Source organism: Triticum urartu, chromosome 3 (genome assembly GCF_003073215.2).
Source record: "Triticum urartu cultivar G1812 chromosome 3, Tu2.1, whole genome shotgun sequence".
NCBI lineage: Eukaryota > Viridiplantae > Streptophyta > Magnoliopsida > Poales > Poaceae > Triticum > Triticum urartu.
This window is the reverse complement of record NC_053024.1, coordinates 651,909,880-651,916,974: the sequence shown is the minus strand read 5'-3', so window position 1 is coordinate 651,916,974 and position 7,095 is coordinate 651,909,880. Positions and strand designations below refer to the sequence as shown.

General features: G+C 42.3%; 1 long non-coding RNA gene across 1 annotated transcript; it reads right to left on the bottom strand.

Moving 5' to 3' along the window:
* Nucleotides 1-694: 694 nt before the first annotated feature.
* On the bottom strand, nt 695-3,495 carry LOC125545719. The gene is made up of 2 exons (XR_007300189.1): nt 3,173-3,495; nt 695-986 (listed from the first exon to the last, which is right to left on the bottom strand). It is a non-coding gene; the product is annotated as an uncharacterized LOC125545719 (long non-coding RNA).
* Nucleotides 3,496-7,095: the final 3,600 nt, after the last annotated feature.

Sequence of the window (7,095 nt, the reverse complement as noted above, 5' to 3'; positions counted from 1 at the left end):
AAACTATACACCCTATATTAAGGAACGGAGGGAGTAGATTGTTTACTTCCTAGAATAGTTTTTTCCTTTACAAGAGAATAGTATTGGAGACTACCACCTTCGTCCTGGTTTATTGGTCTCTTTTGTATTTCGTGCCAAATTTTGACCTTGGATTTAACTAACAAAATATTAATTCATGTCACTAAAAATAATATCATTGAAAACTATGTGCAAATACGAATCCAACAATATAACTTTTGGTGACATGCATTAATATTTTGTTAGTTAAATCTATGGTCAATATTTGGCAAAAAAATACAAATAGGACCAATAACCCAGGAGAGGTAGTATCATCTGAAAAGTGCAGCAGAATCAAAGTAATTTCTTTTTTTCTGCGAGAAAAATCAAAGTAATTTCAACACCATTTCAGCCTCATTTGGGACGAGGTGTGTGTGTGTGGGGGGGGGGGGGGGGGGGGGGGAATATGTGCAGGGAAATTCCAGAAAATTGGCAAATTTCTTGGGAAAAATTAGAATGTCCAAAAAACATGTAAACAAACCCTGGTTCTTTTTACACAAGCATCATTTCAGTTCAGAATTAATTAAAATGCATATATATTTCCTTAAAAATCCAGAAAATTCAGGAATGACACAAATTTCTCAAGAAAATTGAGAATAATTCAGGAATTTCAAAGAAAAGTAGGAAACATGAAATATACACATAATCAACACAACAGCAAAATAATTCAACCCAATCATACACGTTGACCATAAGCTATACATGTCAAATTTGCACGAGTAACACTGCACCAAGGATATTAATGTGTTTAATCATGGTCTTACCATCACAAATACTAACTACAGTTAGATATCAAGCAATAATTAACATTCAGTTCATTAAAAAGATGCCTATATGTGACTGCCCCATGTCAAAATGTTCTGCTGTTGGAAGAGTCTGAAGCTTTCACCATCAACTTTAAACATTTTCATTTGCTAGCTTTAGGAAACCTGCAAATCAAAAACGAACAATGTAGTTACTATACAATATAAAATTTGAAACTAGATATAAGCACATCTTTTTTTTACTTACAAGTATGTTTCCGAAAGGAGTAGATATAAACATAATAATGGACAGTTATTATGAGAAAAGTGTAAAATGGACAGAGATAATGGATGAGGCCAACTCCGACGCACGACCACATCCTGCTCGCGTCTGTCCGTATAGACCGCACGTTTAATGTTATGTCCGTAAGTCAAGGCCGAGGTCTGCCAGAGGTACAGGGAGACAGGCACGCTGCTGCCGGGCGGATATGGGGACACCCGGACGCGACCAGACGCGGGCGCCACATCGGATCGGTTGGCTAGGACCCACGCCGCCCCCACCGATGACCCCACAAATACCCCACCGCCGTCGGACGAACCCTAGTCATACCCTCACTTTCTCAGTCCACACTCGTCTTATCCGCCTCCCTCATCGCCTCCGCTTCCTCCCAAATCCATCTCCTCCCCTCCGCCATGGCCAAGTCCGGTAAGGATTCTGGCAGCGAACCCGATCCCATGGATTGGAACGGTCTCATGAAGGAGGACGACGGATCTAGCAGTGGCGTGCCGGACGAGGAGGAGCCCGCGCTCTGCATCGCCATCAAGCGCTTGCGCTTGGACATCGGTGGGAGCACAAGCCCCGTCGCGTCTGCTAGCTCCTCCACCTCCCGCCGGCAAAATGCGGGCCGTGGTCGCCCGCCCGCCCCGCCCTGCACCGCTCAAGATCCGGGGCAGGGAGGATGTGTCCCTTCCCCTCCGGCGCCAGCACCTCCAGTCCCACTCCGCGCCGCTCAAGATCCGGAGTAGGGAGGGTGTGTCCCTTCCCCTCCGGCGCCAGCACCTCTAGTCCCGCTCCGTGTTTTACATTTTATCTAGTTTTACTTTCTTTGTAGTAATCCGAAGAACAATGTCTTTTGGGTCTGATTGGGAATGAACTATGCTCTAAATTTATCGTTCGACTTGTATTAGGGACTCATATTAGGCAATTCTGGTTGTAGATGCTCTAACATACTACCTGAATTTTTTTGCCTATGCTCAAACATAATAGGCTTGAAATAAAATAAACCATGGTTCAATTGCCTAGTACAGGAGGGAACAACTTGAATGGGATTAATTTTCAACGTTCTCGATGGTTAAATTGAACTGTTAGCTTAATTAATACTAGTACTCCCTGCCAAAAAAACTAGATACCCTACTTTCACCAGTGAAATTAAATTACAATAGCTAATACTTCTACGCAATTAATTGGATACACTATTATTATAGGCAAGACAAGCAAACTTCAGGTTATCCTAAAGATTCAGAGTTAAAATTAGGACAAGGCTAGCCCCTTCCATGTGTTATTTTTCAGACCACATTGTATTCTTTGCATGACTGTATATATACAGAGACAATAGGCATGTATCTAGTTTAGCACAAACACACTAGGCATGTAGCCGATTTAAGAAGCAGTAACTTGGCAAGAATGGGGCAAAGTAAATAAATTAGAAAGTTTGCTTTCAAGATCTGGTACATAACATCACAAGATTGTTCAGGAACCCAAATCTGAGACTAAGCATAGCTAGATATATGAATCGAAGGATTAAACTGTGTATTAAGTTCAGCATATGAGCACACTAGCCGCAATATTAGACCACCACGAAACATGAAGTAATTTTCTTCGGCTTAAACCTGATGTTAAATTGCAGAAGTATATTATACATTGTCAACATCATGTAGAATATCATTGTATTTTCTCTGTTAACTTTGTTAGAAGAGACCACATGTATATGAATTTATATATTTTGTAAAAGTACGATATTTGAGAAGAATGCCAACAGATTCTCAAAAATAAATAAATAAATAATGCCAAGAGTGGGAGCTTTTATCTCCCGTCAAAAGTCCAACGGGCCAAAGAATGTTAGAATCTATATATCATAAGCCCGACATAACAAATTGAGATGGCCTGGTCCTGGTTGAAGTGTTTGATCTAATCGAGAGACACCTACCTCTACTGATCTACAACTGCCAAAGTCACTACAGATGCAGCAAGAAAGCAGAGTCAGAGGTTGCCTGTGGATCTGGAGCAGTAAGACTGCACATGGCGAAGGGAGGAAGGCATCAACACGGAGAAGCAAACTACAGACGAGGGGGGAGAGGAGAATGGGGATAACCTTGGTCGCAGTAGGAGGAGGAATGCCACGCTGTCGCTGTCGCCGCCGGCGTCGCCCTAGGGAAGAAGAGCTTCGTGACTGAGTTGAGCTCGGAGGATGGAGGACGACGACAGCCGGGGCCGTCGATGTCGCCGGAGGGCACGAGCGTTGAGGCGCAGCCCTTCGCGGCGGCGCCGCCGGTCGTCCGAGGGAGAATCTTGGGAGGGGTGGAGGCGTGGATCCAGTCGGTCGCCTCTCGAGCTCGAGGGTTTCCTCCCCGACCTGTTGATGCGTGGAAGTCTCTCCCGGGGAAGGCCCGGGGAAAGGACAGGGGTCGTGTGCGACCAAATAGTGTCGTGGGCTCACCGGGGGCCAATTCGACCCGTGGTCATACCTGGCCAAACGGGCCGGGCCGGCCCGGCACGGCCCATTGTAATCGTGCCTGGCCCGGCACGGCCCGTCAGGACACAATTACTATACGGGCCGTGCCGTGCTGGCCCGCGTGCTGCGCCCCCAGGCCCAGGCACGGCACAGTTAGTAAACGGGCCGGCACATTGGCTCGTTTAGCACGGTGGGCCGCATATTTTCAGCCTATTATTTAACGCACTGAGCGTTTTTAGCCTATTTTTACATGTTGAGCCATATATAGATATAGAAAAAAAAACTTAATCGGGTCGTGTCGTGCCGGCCCGCGTGCCCAGCCTCCAGGCCCAGGCACGGCCTAGGCCGTGCCGCGTGCTAGGCCCGACCCGTTTAGCCCGTGCCGTGCCTGGCCCAAGGCGGGCCGTGCCGGCGTGCTCACGGGCCGGCCCGAAAAAACCGGCCCATTTGGCCAGCTATACCCGTGGTTTTCCCACACGGGGAATTGGAAGGGATCGCCCCGAGATCCACCGCAACCAAACGAGGCCTTCATGTACTAAATCAAGGATCATTACTCAACACGGAATAAAACATATGCACTATTATATAGTATTAAGGAAATAACACACGCAACACCTCAAGCAGTATCTAGGGTCAAGAGAACCTATATGAACCACAGTAACAACATCAACACATAGACACCGAATTTTAAACGTGGAAATCCCTGAGATGTGGCGTTGGATCGAAACCATGTAGCAACATCAAGGCCGAACCGTTGGATTGAAACCATGTACTAGCCAGACCTTAAATGTCAAGGCCGCCATTGGTTTTATTGAAATTGTGGACAAACCACCAACTCGAGCTGAAACATTGGATCGAAGCCACTGCAGGGTTGGACCCATCTTCAATTCTCTCGAGTGCATACAAAGTTACCAGTATTGGACTATAATATAACAACAATAGTGCAAGTATCAATTAACCCTAATATACCGCCAACGTATTTATTTGAACCAGTCCATAGGGACATACTCCCTCCGTAAACTGATATAAAAGCATTTAGATCACTACTTTAGTGATCTAAAACACTCTTATATTTTCTTACTGAGGGAGTACTTTACATGCCCCTATTCAATAACTGGAGAGGGGTTGTGCCCCTGGCACGCACCGATTGTTTTTGTTCGCCAAGGTCATTAAGCATAAAATGCAAGATAACTGAGAAAAGATGAACTATGATGATAGAACATGTAAGCCTTAGACATCATGCATCCCCCCCCCCTACCACCACCACCACCAAAACCCATCCACACATAAAACAATTTAGAACTCTTGACTGCAACAGTATGCACATGAATGACCCGGCAGCATCCCAACCAGCACTAGTAACAACTAAACGCATTTGGAGGATGCATACAACCAATATAGAATTGTCGGCGGGTTTTTCCAAACACCAATCTTCTGATATACTCTATCCAAATCAGCACCACTGTACTATCAATATCCAACCAACACCGCTGACCAATGAAGGAATTTTTCACATGGTAGGTCAACAATTTTGCACAATCAGAGCCTTTTCCCAGAAGCTATCCATCTGATATTCTCCTAATCGGTTGTCTACCATGCATGTTATGAATTAGGATAGTTGTACCAAGTTGTTTTCCTCTTGAACCTAGGAGAGCAATGATTCTTGAAATGCAGGTAACACCAATATTCTTTGAAGATATTCACCATACATGTTGACTTCGAGATAATATCACGCAAATTCAGAAACAAATGTCTTTCCTGTGAGGCAGTAGCATGAGATGTTAAATTAGGTTCAACCATTTTATCAGGTACATTCACATTTGGCAGGAGAATTTGGTGTACGTAACCGGCGATGAATGTATTTAACCTGAAGGCCCTGTTTCATGGATCTTCTAGGCACTCTAAAGTGTTTCCAAGAGACAGATGGACTCTCTTCAATCTGTTTACTGGTTTCCTTCTCGGCTAATGGAACATATATTACTTCCTAATATGGAAACTAAATTTTGGTCAAATCTATATCTATACCTACTAATAAAGCAAGGTGTGTTTCATCAATATTTTCATCCGTTCACCGCCGAAAAGAAGAAAAAAAATCTATCCGAAGTGGTACTAAATTCTTATGCATTCGTCTGCTAGAAAAAAAGGTTTTTCCAGAATTTCGTACATGGGCAGCGCGTTGTGACCCAGTGAAGCTAGCCCACTTATTTTTCTGCCCATGCAGCTGGGAAAATTCTATTTTCTGCACGAGGCGGCAAATAGTTGAAGCTCCGCATAGGACAACCAATAATGGGCTGGCCCACTTTTCTTTGTTTCTGTGTTTTGTTTGTATTTTTATTCTCCTTCCCCTATCTCTTCTTTCCCGTCCAATTTTATTTTTCTTACGTATTTATTTTATAAATTCAAAATCTCAAAAAAGTTCAGAATTTGAGAAAAAAACAAATTCTGGAAAATGTTCAGAATTCCAAAATTTTGTTGCTATTTTGAAAAAAAATCAGAACTTGAAAAAAGTTTCCCATTTTTCTAAAAAAATATTGTTTTCAAAACTGTTTGAGATTTCTAAAAAGAAAATGCCATTTTAAGAAATGCTCCAAATTCGAAATATATTCTTGGTTTAGTAAAATTTTCACAATTCAAAATAATGTTCGAGTATAAAAGATAAACATTTTCGAAAAATGTTATGAATTTTCAACACATGTTCCCATTTTTAAAAAATGTTCACAAATTCAAATAATATCCATGTTCTTATAAAAAATATTTGTGAATTTTAAAAGATATTCATGTTTCAAATTTTGTTCGCGTTTTTCTGAAAGTACATAGTTTTCAAAAACCTGTTCAGGATTTAAAAAATGGTTCATGTTTCCTACAATATTCAAAAACTTCATACCTTAAAATCTCCTCGATTGAAAGGAAAAATAGATTGAATAATTTATGGAACTTCTCTGGTGTACGATGACGTAACAAAACTCTTAAATGTCCTCGATCAATGAATGAAAAAATAGCGGATTGATTACTTAACACCCGGCGAAACCGAAAACCTAAATGCTCCTTTTTCACGTGCACACAGGGTTTTGCTTGCACATATGATTATCACTAACTTTAAATGCATAATATCTTTTCTCACATTGCAACGCACGGGCATATGTGCTACTATTGGTAAAAGGAAAGAAGCGTTTTCTCTTTTCAAAACTAAGAAGGAGATCTGCATGGCGTTGTAAAGATCGGCAGAAGAGAAATGGTGCAGTTAAGTTACAACATCTTTTGTTTCCAAATCGAGAGGCTTCTTTTGATAAAGTTAAAAAAGGATTTTTTATGTATAATCCTGCATAATCTGCCAGCAAGTAGTACTTCATATTCAGTGATTACCGATGTTCATATTTGTCTACTTAGTTAAAATTTTATATCCTTCCATTAGAGGAATCGGGAATTCAGGGTCTAGGAGAAAAGCTAATTGAGGTGTTGGTAGCTAGCGTGAAGCAGACATCAGATATCTAAGGGCATCTCCAACGCCAATCTGCAATCCACCGCGTGTGTTCGGACTGCGAAAGTCATCCAACACAGTCTTG